A 19,112-nucleotide genomic window follows, 5' to 3' on the forward strand; every position below is an offset into this window, starting at 1 on the left:
ATACCTCTTTTTTCTACCAACCTTTATTCTGAAAATCAGTTTAATGATTATCTTATCTGTAAACAAGAAATATGCCATTATTTTTTTAGCTTTTCCTGAGATATACAAGATATGGTATAGCTCTGTTGTAAGATGCAAGGTAGGCATGAATCTGCTTGATTCATAACTGCCTTATTCTAATTTTATGCTGATGTACCTTTACTGACTTTAACATGATGAATTAGATTCACGCTGAGAGGGGTATTTCCACATTTTATTTAAAGATTTACTCTGCCTTCCCTGTCATTTATGAAAACTGTACTAAATTTAGTGACCCTTTAGTGACAGGAGATATGAAGGAACCTGTTCAGATGATTATAAGCAGAAAATTTTTGTGCCTGTCTGGTTTGTATTCCCTTCACCTATGATGGTTAATTTTGGTGTGACTTGCCACTGAACAACAGCTATGAGGAACAGGAGCCCTTGTGAGCAGTGAACACTTCCACTGTTTCTAATCACTTTTCCATTTATTGGACACACACATTCACCTGTTATATAGGCTTGAAAACTTTGGAAAAAAGTGCTTGAATCTGCTGAAAAACAGTTGAATGTCTTGAAGGAAATTAGTAATCTTGTCTACTGCAATGACAGTATTTCTATGCTTATTACTACACCGTGTTGATTTACTGGATGTTATTCCTGGAAACAGCCTCCTCAGAAGTGAGATAATGGCAATGACAGCCAATACGGATCACCTAATAGTGTTACATCATTCTCTGCATTAATTTCACACATACAGTAATATTTCTGATAAACATGGCTGCCCCGTAGCTCTGTGTAAGTCATGTATCTTTACTGATTTGTAATTACAGGCTCTCTTTGGGAAAAAAAAAAAAAAAAAAAAAAGATACTACTGTACATCTTTCTTAGCTCTTTATCCCATTGCAATACATCATTAAACTCTTTTATAACATGTTATTTATTATGTTATGCAAAGTCTGTGGCTCTTAGGAAAAGCCTTAAAGGATTTATATTTTATTCATATATGTTTTCACTTTTTTTTTTTTTTTTTTTCAGTTGGCTATGGCATATTTTAAATTATTTGAGGAAAAAATATTGCTTGTTGTAAAACAGATACCCTCAGGAATTCAAGACCATTTAGTTCCTCCTAGCCTCCCCCAGTTATGTTTCATCAGATTTTAGTTATCTCCCAGTGAGCATGGATTTCATAGATTAAAACAGCAATTGATTTTTTTTTAATCTTTTATTTGAATTTATCCATTTCACTGAAATACATTATGTGTCTCCAAAGAAAGCAATAAATTATAGACAAAGCAAAAGTTAAAATTAGATCTGAGTGTGGTGTAATGCCCAAAGGAAACTGTTTGGAAAGGTTACAAGCTGTCAAAAAACAATTTGTATGGTTAAAAGCCACACAGTTAGATGCTGTTAATGGAGTATCTGTAATGATTATTTAGGCATTGGTTGCTTATTATGTCTTTGAGGCAGCTATTCACTGTGCTACTTTGGAGGCTATAAAGACCTGTAATTCTGCACCTATTATACAGAAGAAATGTGTGCAAGAATGCACTGTACCACATCAAACAAACCTCTCCTCTCTATTCTCTAGGTTTTTAATCATTTTTCCCTCTTGGAATTATGGTTGATGCTGATTGTGAGAATAAAGACTAGTTACTGTAGTGAAAGGATCATAAAGTCAATCATGTGGATAAAATTACTTAGCAATTCAGCCAGCTGGTCTCTATTTGGCTTCACTTCAGTTCATTAGTTTATGGGGAGAACTCACTCCACATTTAAAGAAAGCAAAAACTGCATAAAAACTAGTTTGAAATTAATTGCAGTTTTATGTATAGAAATAGAATTGCAATGTGAGTATGCCCACTGGGCACTGATTTTTGATTACTTTTGGTATCCTTTTAAAAATAACATTATTTTGTATTTACAACCTCTTCTACACACAGGTTGTACATGCAGAATTCACCTCCTTTTCTTTAAAATGATGTGTAATACTTGAAGAGTTTTCAAATCACAATATTTTGCTAGAGGAGTAGACAACTTTAAACAATTTAGGAGCTGTTTGGAAGAGTGGCTGCATAATTCTGGCATTCTGTGCCAGTGCTCTCATGCAGGTGATTAGGTGGCATTGTGTGAACACAAGCATATGTTTGAAGTGCTGTACATCATAAACATATTGTGGTTTGCATGCTTTGCAAGAGTTAAATAGCTAATGTTAATTACTATTGTGTATAACAGTGCCAGAAATAACAAATATATTATTCTTCTAGTTTGGAAATGTTTTATAAAGAGCACATAAAAGCAGTAAGGCAACTAGGGAGTTTATACACTTCTAATCTCCTAACAGGATATCCACAATGAACCCAAATTACTCCCAGATTCTTTCAGGTCTATCTGGAGAAGCCAAAGAGGCCATGGCCCGTACATTTATGTTAGCAGTTTCACGGAATGGCTAAAGAAAAATGGTATGAAAATTTTGTCCATAATATTTTTGTAACAAAAATGTGGAACTACTGAAAGGAGATTGTTGCTTGTCAGGCTAGATCAAACACCCATGCATTAGCTGAACACAAAGCAGTGGCCTTTTTTCAGAAGCGATACACACACAGAATGTAATCTCTGAATATACTTTGACTTTGGTGGGAGGTAGTGAGTACTGAGTGGAAGTAACTAGTTTATCCTATTTGATAAAGGTACTTGAAATGTAGATTTGTAAGAAATATCAGTGTTTCAAAATGCATTTCAGTGTTTAATTAGATCAAAGTAGATTCTGAAACACTGACATTTCTTACATTTCCGCAATAAATGTCCTATACCAAACAATATTGTTACTGTTTTGGGAGGTCTTGATACATGCTGCCTAAATCTTAGGAACTAATGTTATTTACTGAAATGACACTTTCCAGTGGAAGATATTCCTCTGGCAAGTTTACAGCTGGCTCTAGGGTTTGTGTTATGACTCTCCTGTCAGCGTGTAAGCTGGCAGAACTCAATGATATTCAGGAAGGTATAGGGCATCCTCTGAGCTCTAGGAAGGTTTCTGTATTATTTCATGAAATCTGAATACAGTTCATTTTTCCTGAGGCAGTGTAGCTGTATCTTTTAGGCATGTATAATCATTAAATTAATGATTTGCTTATACAAAGAACTACATAATCAACAAAATTTAGCTATGGAAAAGATAGTAATGAAGTTCTTATCCCCATGCTTCTGCTTGTTACCAGGAACGCATTTTTTTAGTTGATTCATATTTCTCTCAGCTTTTTATAGTGCATATTAGTAGCATAAATGGCAATTTATTTTTGACAATATTAAGAATTACAATTTATTCTGTTTTATCATCTTTAATAGGTAGATATTATTAAAGCAGAAAAGAATGAAGGAATTGGTAAAGTCAATGTTATCTAGAGAATATTGGAATTTTAAAATTTAGAGAATTTAAACTCAAGTGGCTTCATAAGCCTTGGTTAATACTGCAATGTTAAAAAAAACATGGAAAGCTTAATATTAGTCCTACTGTGAATACATATAATAGGAATCAAATCTTTTGTTCTGATGTCAAGCAACTGCACAAAACACTAAGAAGTCAATAGCATAAAGAATGTGTGAGCACAAGTGCCTATTCAAAATTCTATTATTATTTTCCAAAGTAGAAATCATGAAAAATGGGATAGGTCCCTGGCTGAAGTCTGGACTAGCATGCATAAGAAATTATGTGACATTTTATTCCTAAATAACTGCTCAGCTCCTCAGAAGGAACAGCTCACATGTTCCTTCTAATCATTTACACAGGATTCTTCCACTTTTGTGGATGGTGAAAAAAAAAAAAAAAAAAAGTAAAGCCCCTCATAACTTGTGCCTATAAATGCAAGGAAAAAGTCTGATAGTAACAGAAAAGAAATTCAACAGTTATAGTTTGATCCTAAATCTTCTTTAACCTAACATGAATTAGACAGACCCAAAATACAGTTGCTTTTATGGACCTATCCATCCTCACCACTAAGTAGAAACTCTATATGGAGAGTCATATTATTAGATAGTGCATGGGAATTTTTAACTCCCGATACAGTAGTTAACTACTGTCATGTATTGCAGCTATTGACTGCTCAATTTCCTTAAGTTTATTACACGTCTTCATTTCCTGAATGATGGGAGATTACATTTAATTACAGAAAATGATTAGCTAAAACATTTAGCAAGCATGCCACCTCCATCTGTTTTATGAAGTACTGGAAATAGAAATCAGCAATGTTTAAAACATATATTCACATATACAATTCTTTAAAACACTTTCATTGGCGGAAGTTTAATAAGAGAATCAATAACAGGTCCTAATAACAGATTGTATGATCCAACAGGTACAGGTTAAGTCAAGATTGCAAAAAATAATTGGTTAACATGCTGAAGAGATTGAAATGATATTGTAGCTGACCAAAGCATTAAAGATTTCTAATGCAACTTTAGAGGAATTGAAAGCATAGCACATTTGTCTTCCATGAAGACTGAGGCATGTTTACTTTAAATAATACTCCAAACAAACAAGTTTTTATTTTCATAGTTAGCAATATTATTATGGTTGATACTGGTAAGATATTTTCAAGATAGACATTATTTATCTGGCTGGCTTAATTCCTATGGAAATATTGAACACAGAATGTTTAAGGTACATATGACCAAAATTCAGGATATTTTTTGGTATTGTAAAACTTTGCATAGCGTCTTGTTTTGCAAGATTACTGTAAAACTTGGAATTAGTTGAGTCTAGAATCTGTTTGATGTGGATTCTGTAATTTGGTAATGTAAGTGAAATTAAGTATATATGCTTGTAGTCAGAATAGGCAGAACAGAGAAACACGAAAGATAAAATTCCCAGCAGTTATTTCTCAGGATGAGATGGTTCTGTTTAATCTGAGCGTCTGTGGTTTATGTTGGTTTTTCAATATAGTTGAGCAAAACAAATAACATCGCTAAAATTCACACAATTCATTTCTTGATACCATTAAGCTTATCTACAAAACTTTAAACTATTCAACCATTATCCTAGCGTAGCATGAGGAGCAGAAATAATCAGCCATAAGTGTCTCTGCTGCTTAAGCCAACAACAAATCATTCTCAGTCCTAGGATTTCTGTCGGTTGTTCAAGGCCAGTTGAAAACATGCAGCCAGAATTCATCCTCCCTTGGAGAGGCAAGTGACCCCTCTGCCTTGGAACTGGTGATCCCAGCAAATGTTATATTGTAGAACTTCTTGATTTTAAGGGCTTCTCTTCATCATTAATAAAATATAAAGTATAAAAATAAATGTTTAATATAGTCTCCTGGAATCAAGAGTACATATATACATTTAAAAATAATCCTTAAATGATGTAGGAGTGATCTGCATCCTGGTTATGTGCACCTACATTACTTCTCAACCAACAAAACATACACTTCTTAAAATTACAAGAAACCCCCACCCCATCTATTATGAATTGCCAAATGTTTTATTCATAAAATAAATACTGTAACAGCATCTTACAAATGCTAGATCATGTTTGGCTTGGATATGCAGGCAAAGTATGAAAAAACACCTGGTATGAGATTACACAGCAAAACTTAACTTTACTAATAACAGTTATGATATAATTAGGAATTAACTGTTTCAACTCCCTAGGTACGGGGGATGTCCCACATATTCTACAGAGGATTACTAAAATGTCTTGATTCGTATGAGAGTGTTTAGCGCTTCTACAGACTTAAGTGTTGGCTTCCAACTTTTCCTCCTCCCTTCCCAAAACGTGCTCTGTTCCAGTTCATGTGCCAGTATTTTCTGCCTGTAGATATCTGACTATGTGCATATGTTCCTCTGTTGAATTTGCAAATGTATTAAACAATTTCCCTTCCCAGTTGTAGCTTCTATTTTATTAACACTGCTAAAAGAGTAAGTCTGACTCCTGAAATAAAACTCTTTGTTGACCATAAGCAGTTCTCCTGTAACATTAGGTCTCCTTTTTTTTTTTTTTTTTTTTTTTTTTTTTTTTAATTTCAGGAGGGGGCTACTATTAATCTGTCCAGCTCTTAAGGCTAAGAGTCAGCCACAATATGGGTCTTAATTTATAAATTTCCCCTGCTTCTTGTTGCTTTCTCCAATCTTCTGTGTATGTCAGATTCTTCAGCCCCTTTGTGGCCCTTTTCTGGACTTGCTCCAGTAAGTCCACGCTAAGTAAGTTACCAAGCAGTAAGTTACCAAGCTCTCTCGTAGTGGGGAGCCTAGTGGTGGACACAGCACTCCAGATGCTTACCCATGCTGAGCAGTGGGGAAAGATCGCCTCCTTCAGCTTGCTGGTGATGCTCTTCCTAATGCAATCTAGGATGCTTTTAGCCTTCCTTGCTGCAAAGGATCACTGCTGGTTCATGGTTAGCTTAGTGTATACCAAGGGCTGCACAAAGGGAGGAAGACAAATAGTGGCATCAGTGGAGAAGCAGGATCTTACCCACTCCATGACTGATATCACTAATGTTGTGCCCAGTAGCAGTTTATACAGGAGATGAGAAGCAGAGACAATATTAAAATAATATGTTTAAAAACATCACTTCTGTTTAGATCATAGCATCCTGACAAAATGAAGAAAACAGAAATATTTTAATGATAATAAATGTTAACTTTATGTATATAGTTTCCCAATAGAAATGTTCAGTAGAATGCCCTAGAATACCCTACTTTTTTTTTTTTTTAATAAACAGAAAAATATGTTATAATGCTTTAATGCTCTACTTCTATTAGAGTTTTTAAAAATAATTTTAGTTTTAGTGGAGAAGAAAACTCAGATTTCTTGATTAAACTACGAAACTAGTAAGTACTCCTGAATTAGTTTTAGGCAGAACTTAAAGTGTTGTGCTGCATTTAATTTTCTAGAATTAGGAAGAATTACAATATATGTAAGAGGCACTTGCTTACATTAACATGTAGTGTTAGTTACATTAATTACATGTAATATTAATATTATTAATTACATGTTAATTCAATTTTATTTTATTTTATTTTATTTTTTCTACAATGTAAAAAAACAATATTATTTTTAAGTCTTAGCTACTCAGTATGTTTCAATGGCTTAAGAGTGTAAGACTGAAGTGGAATTAAATCATCTTTGTCTAACAAATTTGAAAATGTAAAAATGAAGAAATACCTCAACAGCTTTTCACTATATTCAGTATCCAGTTACACAGAATTATCAGTACCAAAGTAGCCACTGCAGAAAGAACAGTTTTGAAATAATGTAATTTCAGTTTTTCCTAAGTTTCCTCCTTGCTTAGTGGCTGATTTGAGCATTGCAGCAGGACTGTGAGTATTGCTTATAGTAGAAAGTGCCTATATAGATTCATGCATACAGATAGCACTTGATTTGAATAGTTGTCGTGCTAATGGACAGTGATTTAGGGGCAAAAAACGAGTCACCTTACAAAAAGGAGCCTGTGGTCCTCACAATAACCTAGGTTAAGAATTGCTCAAAATTTTAATTTCAGATGGTTGTGTTTTATCTGCTTGGAGGGTAAATATGCACAATCTTCCACAGGCTCTTCTCTTAATAATGATTGAATATGTTACATCAACTTTTATTGCTTATTTATTTAGTTCTTTGGAAAACAAGTTAAAACAGTAGCAAAATCTAGCGGAGAAGTGCACTTTTCAAGGAGTGTGCATACAGTATTAAGTGTATAGGAAGCCATTTATTAATATATCAATATAAGCAACAGCTATGAGATAAAGTATTTTGACAAGGCTAGTAACAATACACTCTTAGAGGTAGTTAGCACAGAGAGGGCTAACTAGCCAGCAGGAGCTTTAGGCAACTGAGCAGTGATTACTAGATGTTTATTTTATTTTATTTTATTTTATTTTATTTTATTTTATTTTATTTTATTTTATTTATTTAAGAATTAAACCTTTTTTTCTCTGCATTTATAAAAAAGTAAAAATTTAAACAAAGGACATAAATACTGAATGCCTTATACTGAAGAATTACATACTGTATTTTTGTAAGAGCTGGGGGAACTTCTATTTTTACTGCTTTTTTTTCTACATCTTGTAGCAAAAATGTTCACAAGTTAATGTTAAGACTATAATGTAAAGTTTATGCAATTAAAGACCATAAGAGAGTTTATAGACCATTCGTCATTGGATATGGGTCATAAACTGTGAGTTTCAGAAAATAAGGAAGGAATTCCATTTGTAGTTCACTGTTGCCTGAAGCTTACCTAATGAAATCTTTCTTAGTCATAGAACTAACAGTGTATCTAGCTGAGAAGCACTGAATATTCACTGTGCATATTAAACTTGAAAAAGTAGAATGAAATCTTGCATACTCGCAGGGGCTTTTTGTTGGGTACAGTTCAACCAAAATTAGACAGCTCTTGTTCATTTAGTACATGCAAAAGGAGATGAACCTTTAAAATTCCACACTGTCAGCTCCCATCATTTCATATGACAGCTGACTGTTTGAGTGTAATGCACACAAGCCATACTAAGTGAAAAGCTGCTAATGAATACAATTGCTTTTTTAAACCAAGGGAAAAGAACACATTAGCCAGTGTTTTGTGGATATATTCTGTGACGTGAAAAGGATTCTCTGCTGGTCTTGTTTGATCTTACCTGTGTAGCTACATAGAACACTGGTGTAAAGAAGTCTATTGATTTTCTTTAAAGAGATAATGAATTTTCTGTTCTTTTCTGACTTTAATGTGATATATAATATTGTCTCAAAAATTAAATACATGATAAAGAGGTGTATTTTTTTTTTTTAAGCAATTAAAAAAAAAAAGATTCCTAAAGATCTGTTTGTAAATATTGTACTCTCTGGATCTCATTTCCTGAAGAGTTTACTATCTTTGTCTTTCATTTAAGTCAACTGGGAATGTATTCAGCAGGCTAGAATAGAATAGAATCAGTTCTGTTGTAGATGTAAAATGGGATTAATTAAAATTAATTTCCTATATTTCCTGTTGCTTGTATTTTTGTGATGGTACTCTGGGAACTTTTAATTTTCATTTTCCTTTACCAAAGCTTATTGATGTGAAAAGTAGAAGAAACCTTTTTTTTTTTTTTTTTTTTCTTTTTTTCTTTTTCTTAAGGTGACTTTTGTAGTTAGAAAGTAGGGATCTTCAAACTTTAGAGCCGAGATTTCCAAAATCTTCTATCAGCAAATTTTTTGACTTTTAAGGAAGAATGGTGTCCACTGGACAGGATCTTCAATGACAGTCATAAGTGAGAGCAGAAGCTGAATCTGTCCTCTCACATACAGAAAATAGCTTTTAAAATGTAGGGTATGTTTTCCATGTTAATAAGACAATTAATATGAAATTTTACTGTTTAAATGTACTAGTTTAATACATTTTGCAAGTAATACAAAGAGCATTAATATCTGCCACTATAAAACAGGGGCTGTCATACACAGGTTATGGAATGTTCTTTAGTACTTGTGACATGCAATAAAAAATACAATAAAAAAGAAAGAAAAATTATTTTCTTAAAATAAGTGTACTTGAATACAGAAAAATCTAGGTTCTGTTGTGATTTACTGTAAGAGTCTAGTGTACTTACCTGTCTATTGCCTTTATTTTTTCATTTGTAGAGGTGGGATGCATTATCATTTTCCTTAATTCATTAGGGCTTGTAAAGCACTTTGAAATGCTTGGGCAAAACAGCTTGCAGCAGTGCAAGTTATTATTTGATTAATCTGACTTTATCGGAGGCAAGCCCACTAAATTATGGTTTAATCTCAATTTCATATGAAAGACAAAGTCCTTAAAGGAAAAGTCTTTAAAGGAAAGAAGTGATATTTAAAATGAAATGCTGGTGCTATTTACAGACAGATGACATATTTTAAGATATTGAAATATTGCATCCATCAAGTTTTAAAATCTTTCACTTACCATGCAAAAAGAGCACCATACCATCGAATTATATTTAAAAATGCTGTATGATTTCAGGCAAAATTAGAGTTCAGATTCAAGAACAGCAAAATTACAATTTTTTATAATATTTTTTTTTTTTTGTCACTAAATTTCAGGCTTACCAGCTGTTGACTTCTGATTTATTTTCTTGTACTTTGAAGTCTCATTAACCTTGATAGTCCCGAACACTTTCAGGAAAATTTCTATTTGAACTGATAAATAGGCTTGGGTTGCTGATTTGATGTAGCACAGAAGTTATAAGAATACTTTAAATCTGTGCTTTGAGCTCAAAATCCTCAATCCCCTGAAAATTCAAAATGTTTTGCATAGTCCCAGATTCTGCTAATTACTGTTATCTGAAACAAATGCTGTTTAATTTTAGGCGTATTTTTATTACTCTTTCCATTCACTTTGTGTGGTTTCCTGGATGACAGCTGGCTTATCGTTGTGGAAATTATGAAGATAGCTTCTCACTAAGGATAAAAATTTCTAAAAGGGGAATCTCCAAAGGGAAACTGTCCTCTTATTTTGTTGTTATGCAAAAACCTGGCAAGACTTGGAAGTAATCTGGAAACTGCCTATTACGTCTTCTTTGAAATCTTCACAATTCCACTTTCTTATATTGAACTACCCACTACTGTTAGTAATGTGGAAAAACTCAATTTATGTTAAACTCTAAAATTACATGGTGGAAAAAAAACAATTTGTCTATGAGCTTTGAAGTTTGCATGTTTGTTTTGTGTGCTGGTGTCTCACTGTGTAATATAATATGTTATTCCTAAGACTTTTCAATAAAAATAAACAAATAACATCTATGATCAGTTTTTCTAAAATGCACATTAACATAATGGGCAGAAAGTTTAATGTTGAACATTATTTTCATACTTTTTAAATGTAATTTGGATGCTTTTTTTTTTTTTTTTGCATTATTTAAAATCGCTAAGAGCATATAAAAATCTAAATACTTCATGAAAGTTAGTTCTAAACAGAGCTCCTTGTGGTCTGGATGTGCCTATCTCCCTCTCATAAAATCAAGCTTATCCTTTACTTTCATTTGGCTTGCCTAGATATACTTAAAGATCAAAAACATGTGCTGTTCCAGGTGTGCTTGTGAGCAGGCACCACTGATGCAGTTTTATGTAAAGATATAAAAATTCTGTGCATGAGCTGTCACAAATTGTTTGGCTGAACAAAGTCACTGTTACTAAAGCACTGCTGATATTCTTAAATGGAAATGCAATGAGAAACACCTGTGTGAAAACTAGATTAGTAGAATTGAAAATCATCATGGATTCCAGGTCAGACTTAAGTAAATAAGATGGTTCAGGGAAGGTCAAATAGTATCCATGTTCTCAAGTGGTGATGAAAACTTCAATTGTAAAGAGTCCAGAAACAGGTGTGATTGTTGTATGGCAGGAGAATGGAGAGCTTTGCTTTAAACAGAATGTTTAAAATTCTTCAATTAAGAATGATGTACCAGCAAAGGGTATGCTTACTTATGAGCCTGGATGGGTTGCAAAGTGCCTGTAGGAATCCAGAGAAAACAGTCTCCAACTTTGCCTTGATAGCTATAAGCCATAGAGCACTCAACAGAGTATAGTGTCCAAACAGGTGCACTGGATAGCATTATGCCTCTTTTTGTGAGCCCATGTAAAGACCTGACACAAACAAACAATGGAATTTGGTCACACATTGCATTGTATGACTGGAACCTGAATTCATCACATAGCGCAATGCATCCATTCTTCCCTCTGCTTTCATGCTTCCACAAGTATAGCACTTCCTTTGAGTGATGGGTTAATCCTGACAGGCTTTATGGAAAATTGTCTTCAGAAGAGCTATTTAAATGAAGAGGATGAATGATTACCATATGAAAACAGAAGACTGAAAATGTTTCTAGCAAAATTCAGTTTTGCTTTTGTTCAAAGGACGTTTTTGTTTATATCTGCACAATTTGGGTATGGCTGATCTAGCAAAAAAAAAAAAAAAAAAAAAGTAGATTAGGAAAAGTAAAGATCACTGGAAAACAGAATACTAAGGTCCTTAATTAAGCCAGGCAGAGACAGTCTATTCACTTTAAACGGAGGCATATGGCAAAGATTGGTTCACTACTGGAACTGACAACTGGGCTCTGTTCTGTTGGTTCCAACAAAAGCAGCAGGTAGAGAGGGAGGAAGTAACAAATGCAGCCATGCCATAAACAAGCCTAGGGAATTACAGGGGACTAAGCTGTAAGAGTATGCTAAATTACACCTATACATTAATCTTCCTTGTTTTCTTGCTACAAAGGAGCACATCTAAATGTTTGTAAATAAACATGGGAAAACTTCAGACCAGCACTGCTAGGATGTATATATATATATATATATATATATATTTTTTTTTTTTTTTTCCTGGAAACTCCTCATAGGTTGAATCCTTGCTTAAATCAATTGAAATTTTAAATGAGACATCTACATGCCGGCTTTTGTTTGGGTTTGGGGTTGCTTTAAATAGTAATTTTGTGAGACTTACATAGGAGGAATTCTAATACAAATTAATTACAAAGAGAATTTGTGCAGAAGATAGTTGACATGCATCTTTGAAACACTACTTGTGTTTGTGCCAAAACTGTGCTAGAAGTGTGAAACAGAAAGCTTTATATGAAACATACACGTGCAATAAAAAATACACTCTTATGTAAAAAATAAGAAAAGATAAATAAAGGAATTTCTTATTTATTGAAAATAACATTGATGTATTTATGAACATACTGTATTCCACTGTAGTTGTTCACTAACTTTTCTTCCACAACAGCAATATTTCAGATTGATTTTTTTCAGTGTGAGATTTGCCAATACACATTTGCATTCCTGTATATAAAATATAAGCAATACATGTTTCCCCCACATCTTTTAAAAATCATTTTCCTCTACAAATACTTTGCTGTTCTTGATGAATATCTCAATGCAATGCACATTGAAAACTAACAGCCTGGTTGGATTATCCCTCACAGTGTTTATCACTAGCGTTGGTCAAGCCTCGCACCACCTTCATTGGTGTAACTTTCCTGTCAGAAAGAGAGCTGGTGAAGTGAAATCAAGCTGAATCTTTTGTATTAAGGGAAGATATTTCTTGATCTTTCATTTTTTTTCCACTAATGTTCCATCCTTATCCCCCCTCTGCCTTTCCATGCAGTTCCTGGTTTCATATGACAAAGGAAGAGAAGGTCATTTTAAACAGGTAGATATTCCTTACAGACTGTTCTCTTTTCCTTTGCAGCAATGTACATCAGAAACGGTACTACTTGCACCAATTTACTCACCCCACTGTCATTAATTACTATGAAAATACAGAGAATGAAGTACATTTTTTTTTTAAACTGATGAGTTGCAAACAGCTCTTGTACTTGTATTTTAGGATTATTTTCATGGTCTATTGTATGCTAGTAACTAAATCCAGAATCTGATCAGCTAGTATTCTGAATCCAGAATCTGATGTGGAATTACTAGGTAGAAAGGTGTAAGTAAGACTTAAAATTTTGGATTTAATCCTTCTCTAAAAGACTAAAGTGAAAATCTGAATTGTAGGAGTAGTAAATTAGGCAGTGAAGGTTATAGTCTTTATATTTAAAACAAACAAACAAACATTTTAAATCACCTTATAAAACTTATTTACCCACAATTCTGCTGACACCAAAAGCTTGCTAGAGCTCAGAGACAGATTAAAAATTTACAGATATGCTCAAAACATTTGCAATTTCCCTAAATAAAATTTCTGAAAAGGGTACAAAAATGGTTTTAGAAAAAGATTATTAGTTCTTGGGTTAAAAACACACACACGCACACAAAACAAACAGCAAAAAAACACCGAATCCATTAACAGCTGGTTATATCATCATTTTGCCTTAAAGAAAATCTTATTCAGGCCTGTGGAAGTGGCCATTTTATCTTACAGGGCACAGCTAGACAAGACCTGAAATGATAAATACAGCTGTTCTTACACAAGTGAACCAGAAGTGTATTACAAAGAAATGCTTCAGTCACTATTAAGCATTTACTAAAGACATTATTTGACTGTAATACATTGTTTCAGCAGCTCAGAAGAAAATTGTTTCTGGCATGAAGAGCTGGGTGTCACATCAGAAACAAATATTTGACATTTTCTTGTTTCCATCATGCCTTGTCAGTATAGTTTTATAAACATCCATGAAGTTTTGCACACAGTAAGGATAAAAAGGAACACTAATGATAGAGTATTCACTGAGTGGATGTCACATGCAAGAATTTATACTGCAGTACAATTGGAAAATTCTTGCCAGTAAGAAAAAATGTTATAAAATTAAATTTTATCTTATTTTTTATCTTATCTTTTATCTTTAATGATAAAACTATGCTACATCAATATACATAGCAACACAATAATGTAGCAGCTTTAGTATTAAAACGTGTAACTTTTTATGCTGTCAAGCAATTTTTTTAATTATATTTATGAGTCATTTCTGAGGCTTATTTCATTATTTAATGCCACAAATTTTGCCAGAATTCTGATACTGATGTTATAACTGCATTTTTGAACGTGCATTCATTGTAGAAAGCTTGTCTTCTTCTTATTTTATCCCAGAAGCTAATTGTTGTGTCATATTTCATGAATGTGCCAACAAAAAATTGTGAAGAAAATAGAAAATGAGTACAATCTATTACCGTTTTTCGTACAAGTAGATTTTATATCCCAACAGCATAAAAAAGATGAAACGATTTCAAATATCCTGTGTTTCACATCTCAGTTCTGAATCATATAGGTTGCCCAGAAACATAAAAACCATCATACCTGATTATAATTCCTCTTAATTTTCAGCTAATATGAAAACATATTAAATAGTAAGTAAATCAAAGTAATTTCAGATTTGTCATGGTTATAAAGCTAACGTTTGGAATTTGGAGTACATTATGGTACTCTGACAAAAATTGTCAGCTGCTCAGCTTGATGTTTTTTTGATTAGCCTATACTAGCAAATAGTAAACCCCAAAGTTCCATATTGCCAAGCCTTAATGCTATGACTGTGACTAATATTTCCAGAGAATTTGTAAAGGAAATGTGTGAGCTTTTGGCCAACAGTCTTAAGGGATATTATAGTATTTTATAACCATGTAGGAGAGTGTGGATTTAAATGTTGCTTTCTGTTCAGTTTGGATGCAGCTTTTATGTCATTTTTTTAGGGTAATCTTCTTGAAGATAGGGTATTTATGATTTTTGAATACCTTCTCTTGTATCCCAACTCATTTTTAATGTAGCATATTTAAAATGAAACCAAGACACTGTTTTGTATTGCTGAAAATTTTTCCTATTTTTTCTAGTTAAGAAGCTCAAATACACATTGACTGAGAGAATTTTCACTTAATATTTTAAACTATAATAATTATCTAATTATCTATTTCAAGCCCCACCAAAATTTGATCTGTTACAGTGTTCTATTTATGATATTTGATAAGTACATTTGTTAGAAATAAAATTGACAGATTTATTTTTTAAAAGATTTTATTTTTTTTTAAATTCTCACTGTTTTAAATCTGAATTCATGTTTGAACATGGAAAATAAGAAAAGAAATGAGTGTCATGGTATATTTGTGTAGTGTATAATAAGGAGTATATGTATATATATGTATGGTATGTATATAGTGTATATTAAGAGGGAATAGCTGGATGAGGAATTTTATGATGTCCTTCAGTAGTGAGCTGAATCACTTTTTTTTTTTTTTTAATTTCTGCATCAATTAAACTGTTTTTAATAGTGAAAAGACTGATTAAAATGTTCATACCAGTATAAGAATTTAAGGAAGTTGTATGTATGATTATGTCACTCTATTTCTGGAAAATTGCTTTTGAAGCAATGGAGCATGTATTTGCTTCTGAATACATTCAGCTTGAAGGACTCTTGATACTACTTTTGCAGTTACTTCAATATCTTTTTGTTTATACTAGCTTCACTATATTTTTTACTTTTTTCTAATCATTATATATATTTTGATATAAATGGATACAGAATTGCCTCTTGAGGGAGTGTAAAAATTTTTTCTTTGCCAAAGTAAGCAACTTTTCCACCACTCTGTGTCAGAATGCATGTAATTATCATTACAGAATGTTGACCAATGTGACAAAAACAAAATAAGTATCGTATGAATGAAAATGACTCAATGATAATATAAATTGCGATCCTTCTGTTTTCTCAGCTGTTAATTGCAAATAATAAAGATTTAAGAATGGTTTTACAGAAGTTTCTGTGGAAACTCCAGTGATATTTTCTGTTTCCAGCTCTTTTTACTTCAAATAATTTAGGTATTTTTGATATGTAGATTACAAAATTGAATTAAATGTGGGCCTGAAACAATGAAATAGTGTTTGAAATATTTTTTTTTTTTTAAGTCAAGTCATTATGTTTGAAGAAGACATCATAAGAAGTTTCAAATGGATGAATCAGTTCAGTTATGCCATAGTGTTGGTTAATTTTGAAACTAAGAAATTGTGGAAAACCCCCTAGCTAACAATATGTTTTAAGTGTATATGTATACATATGCATATATATGTATGTATATAACCAAACAAGTTGTAGGTAGCACCTGCAATTTGAACCATTTATTTTTTTCTAAGTTTGCAAGCATTTTTCTCATCTCTTTTCTCTACTGTCTTTTACACCACGTTACCTTTCATTTATAAAAAAAATGTTTTTTACACATGTAATGATGTAGAAATAATAATAATGAATATGCAATATAAGGGAAAGATACTGAAGGATAAGGAATAAATGTAACAAGTGAGTTGAGTGAGACTGATTGTTGAGGCATAGTGGTGTAATCGACCGCATATTTAGCACCTTTATTAGTTTAATGATTATTGGCAGTATATATATGGATCCTCAGGAAGAAATTTCTATTTTTTTTTATTTTTTTCTTTTTCTTTTTATTTATTTTCTTTTTATTTTTTTTTCTTTTCTATTTTTTTTTTTAATAGATTTGTGATTTTTATATTCTGATTTATATGGAATTTTAGAGCATTTTATTTTCATGTTAGCATGTCTTTGGCTTTATTGCAAGTCCAGCAGCGACTCCAATGACAGGTTGATAATTTTATGTCATTCCTTTAATCTTGGCTGAAGTAGAGTTTCTATGAAGCTCACAGATCTAATTGCTCTTTCTTTAAATGTCTACTGTAATGAAAAAAATAGGTCTTGTGTCTTGGTGGTGCTCGCACTTCCCAGGAATTGAAAGTATTGAATATCCTTATAAATATGAAAAGATTTAGAATCCATTACAAAACACGTCTGCTGGAAGATTTCTGAATTTTTAATGGAAAAATATTATTTGCAAAATGACTTGTAAAATATTTTGTGTTTGTAGGGACTACAGTTTGAATATAGGGATGCTATTTCTGTTGTATTATGTATCCATATATATATACGTTTATATATATTCTTCCAAAAGTTGCATTATTTTAAATTAAGATGTTACATTCAAGTTCAGACATCTGAGCAGTTTCCCTCCTTCCATTGGTCTCTTCATACTCGTCATTCCCACATCATGCATACATACATATGTTCAGACTCAAGTCTAGGGCTTGTAAGGGAGATTCCAGATCAACTCATCTGAATTTGTACTTTTACCCATCTTCTGAAGATACAGGAAGTTTTAAGTTTTCTGTCAGTCTACTCTAAGTTTCATCCCCCATATCCATTACATCAGCATCTGAATGACATTTTCAATTTCATTTGTAGTGTGGTTGTATTTTCCTGATTTTGAAACTGTCACTTAAACCCAGAATGTTAGCTGAATGCTGTCATTAGCTATGAGGTAAGTGTTATACTATATTAGCATCAGAGAGTATAGTGTACGTGCCTGCAAATACGTGTGCATGTGCATGCCAGGGAGGAAGAAATATTTCTATTCGGCTAAGTAAAATACTCTTTTACATCTTCTAATCTTTCCCTGTACTTTCTCTCTGAGGCTGTAGGGGTGGAGAAAAGTAATTTTACATAATAACTGTATTTCAATATTGTTATTAGGTCATGGAGTTGTTTTATTTCACTTAGTATTGTCAAGTGGCAGAGGATTATCATAGAATCTATCATAGAATGATAGAATGGTTGGAAGGGACAGAATCACAGAATCACAGAATTTCTAGGTTGGAAGAGACCTCAAGATCATCGAGTCCAACCTCTGACCTAACGCTAACAGTCCCCACTAAACCATATCCCTAAGCTCTACATCTAAACGTCTTTTAAAGACTTCCAGGGATGGTGACTCCACCACTTCCCTGGGCAGCCTGTTCCAGTGTCTAACAACCCTTTCGGTAAAGAAGTTCTTCCTAACATCTAACCTAAAACTCCCCTGGCGCAACTTAAGCCCATTCCCCCTCGTCCTGTCACCAGGCACGTGGGAGAACAGACCAACCCCCACCTCGCTACAGCCTCCTTTAAGGTATCTGTAAAGAGCAATAAGGTCACCCCTGAGCCTCCTCTTCTCCAGGCTGAACAAGCCCAGCTCCTTCAGCCGCTCCTCGTAGGACTTGTTCTCCAGGCCCCTCACCAGCTTTGTTGCCCTTCTCTGGACCTGCTCGAGCACCTCGATGTCCTTCTTGTAGCGAGGGGCCCAAAACTGAACACAGTACTCGAGGTGCGGCCTCACCAGAGCCGAGTACAGGGGGATGATCACCTCCCTAGCCCTGCTGGTCACACTGTTTCTGATACAAGCCAGGATGCAATTGGCCTTCTTGGCCACCTGAGCACACTGCTGGCTCATATTCAGCCGACTGTCCACCATCACTCCTAGGTCCTTCTCTGCCTGGCAGCTCTCCAACCACTCATCTCCCAGCCTGTAGCTCTGCTTGGGGTTATTGCGCCCCAGGTGCAGGACCCAGCACTTGGCCTTGTTGAACTTCATACAGTTGACCTCAGCCAATCGGTGCAGCCTATCCAGATCCTCCTGCAGAGCCTTCCTACCCTCGAGCAGATCGACACACGCACCTAGCTTGGTGTCATCTGCAAACTTACTGAGGGTGCACTCAATGCCCTCGTCCAGATCATTGATGAAGATATTAAAGAGGACCGGCCCCAGCACCGAGCCCTGGGGGATGCCACTAGTGACTGGCCTCCAACTGGACTTGACTCCATTTACCACGACTCTTTGTGCCCGGCTA

At 33.7% G+C, this 19,112-nt stretch overlaps 1 long non-coding RNA gene across 1 annotated transcript; it reads right to left on the reverse strand.

Moving 5' to 3' along the window:
• Positions 1 to 1,247: 1,247 nt before the first annotated feature.
• LOC137857619 (uncharacterized) lies at positions 1,248 to 18,472 on the reverse strand. Its single transcript, XR_011097186.1, has 3 exons — positions 11,812 to 18,472; positions 6,296 to 6,433; positions 1,248 to 5,280 (listed from the first exon to the last, which is right to left on the reverse strand). It is a non-coding gene; the product is annotated as an uncharacterized lncRNA (long non-coding RNA).
• Between the last annotated feature and the right edge of the window lie 640 nt (positions 18,473 to 19,112).

Source organism: Anas acuta, chromosome 5, assembly GCF_963932015.1.
Source record: "Anas acuta chromosome 5, bAnaAcu1.1, whole genome shotgun sequence".
Taxonomy (NCBI): Eukaryota; Metazoa; Chordata; class Aves; order Anseriformes; family Anatidae; genus Anas; species Anas acuta.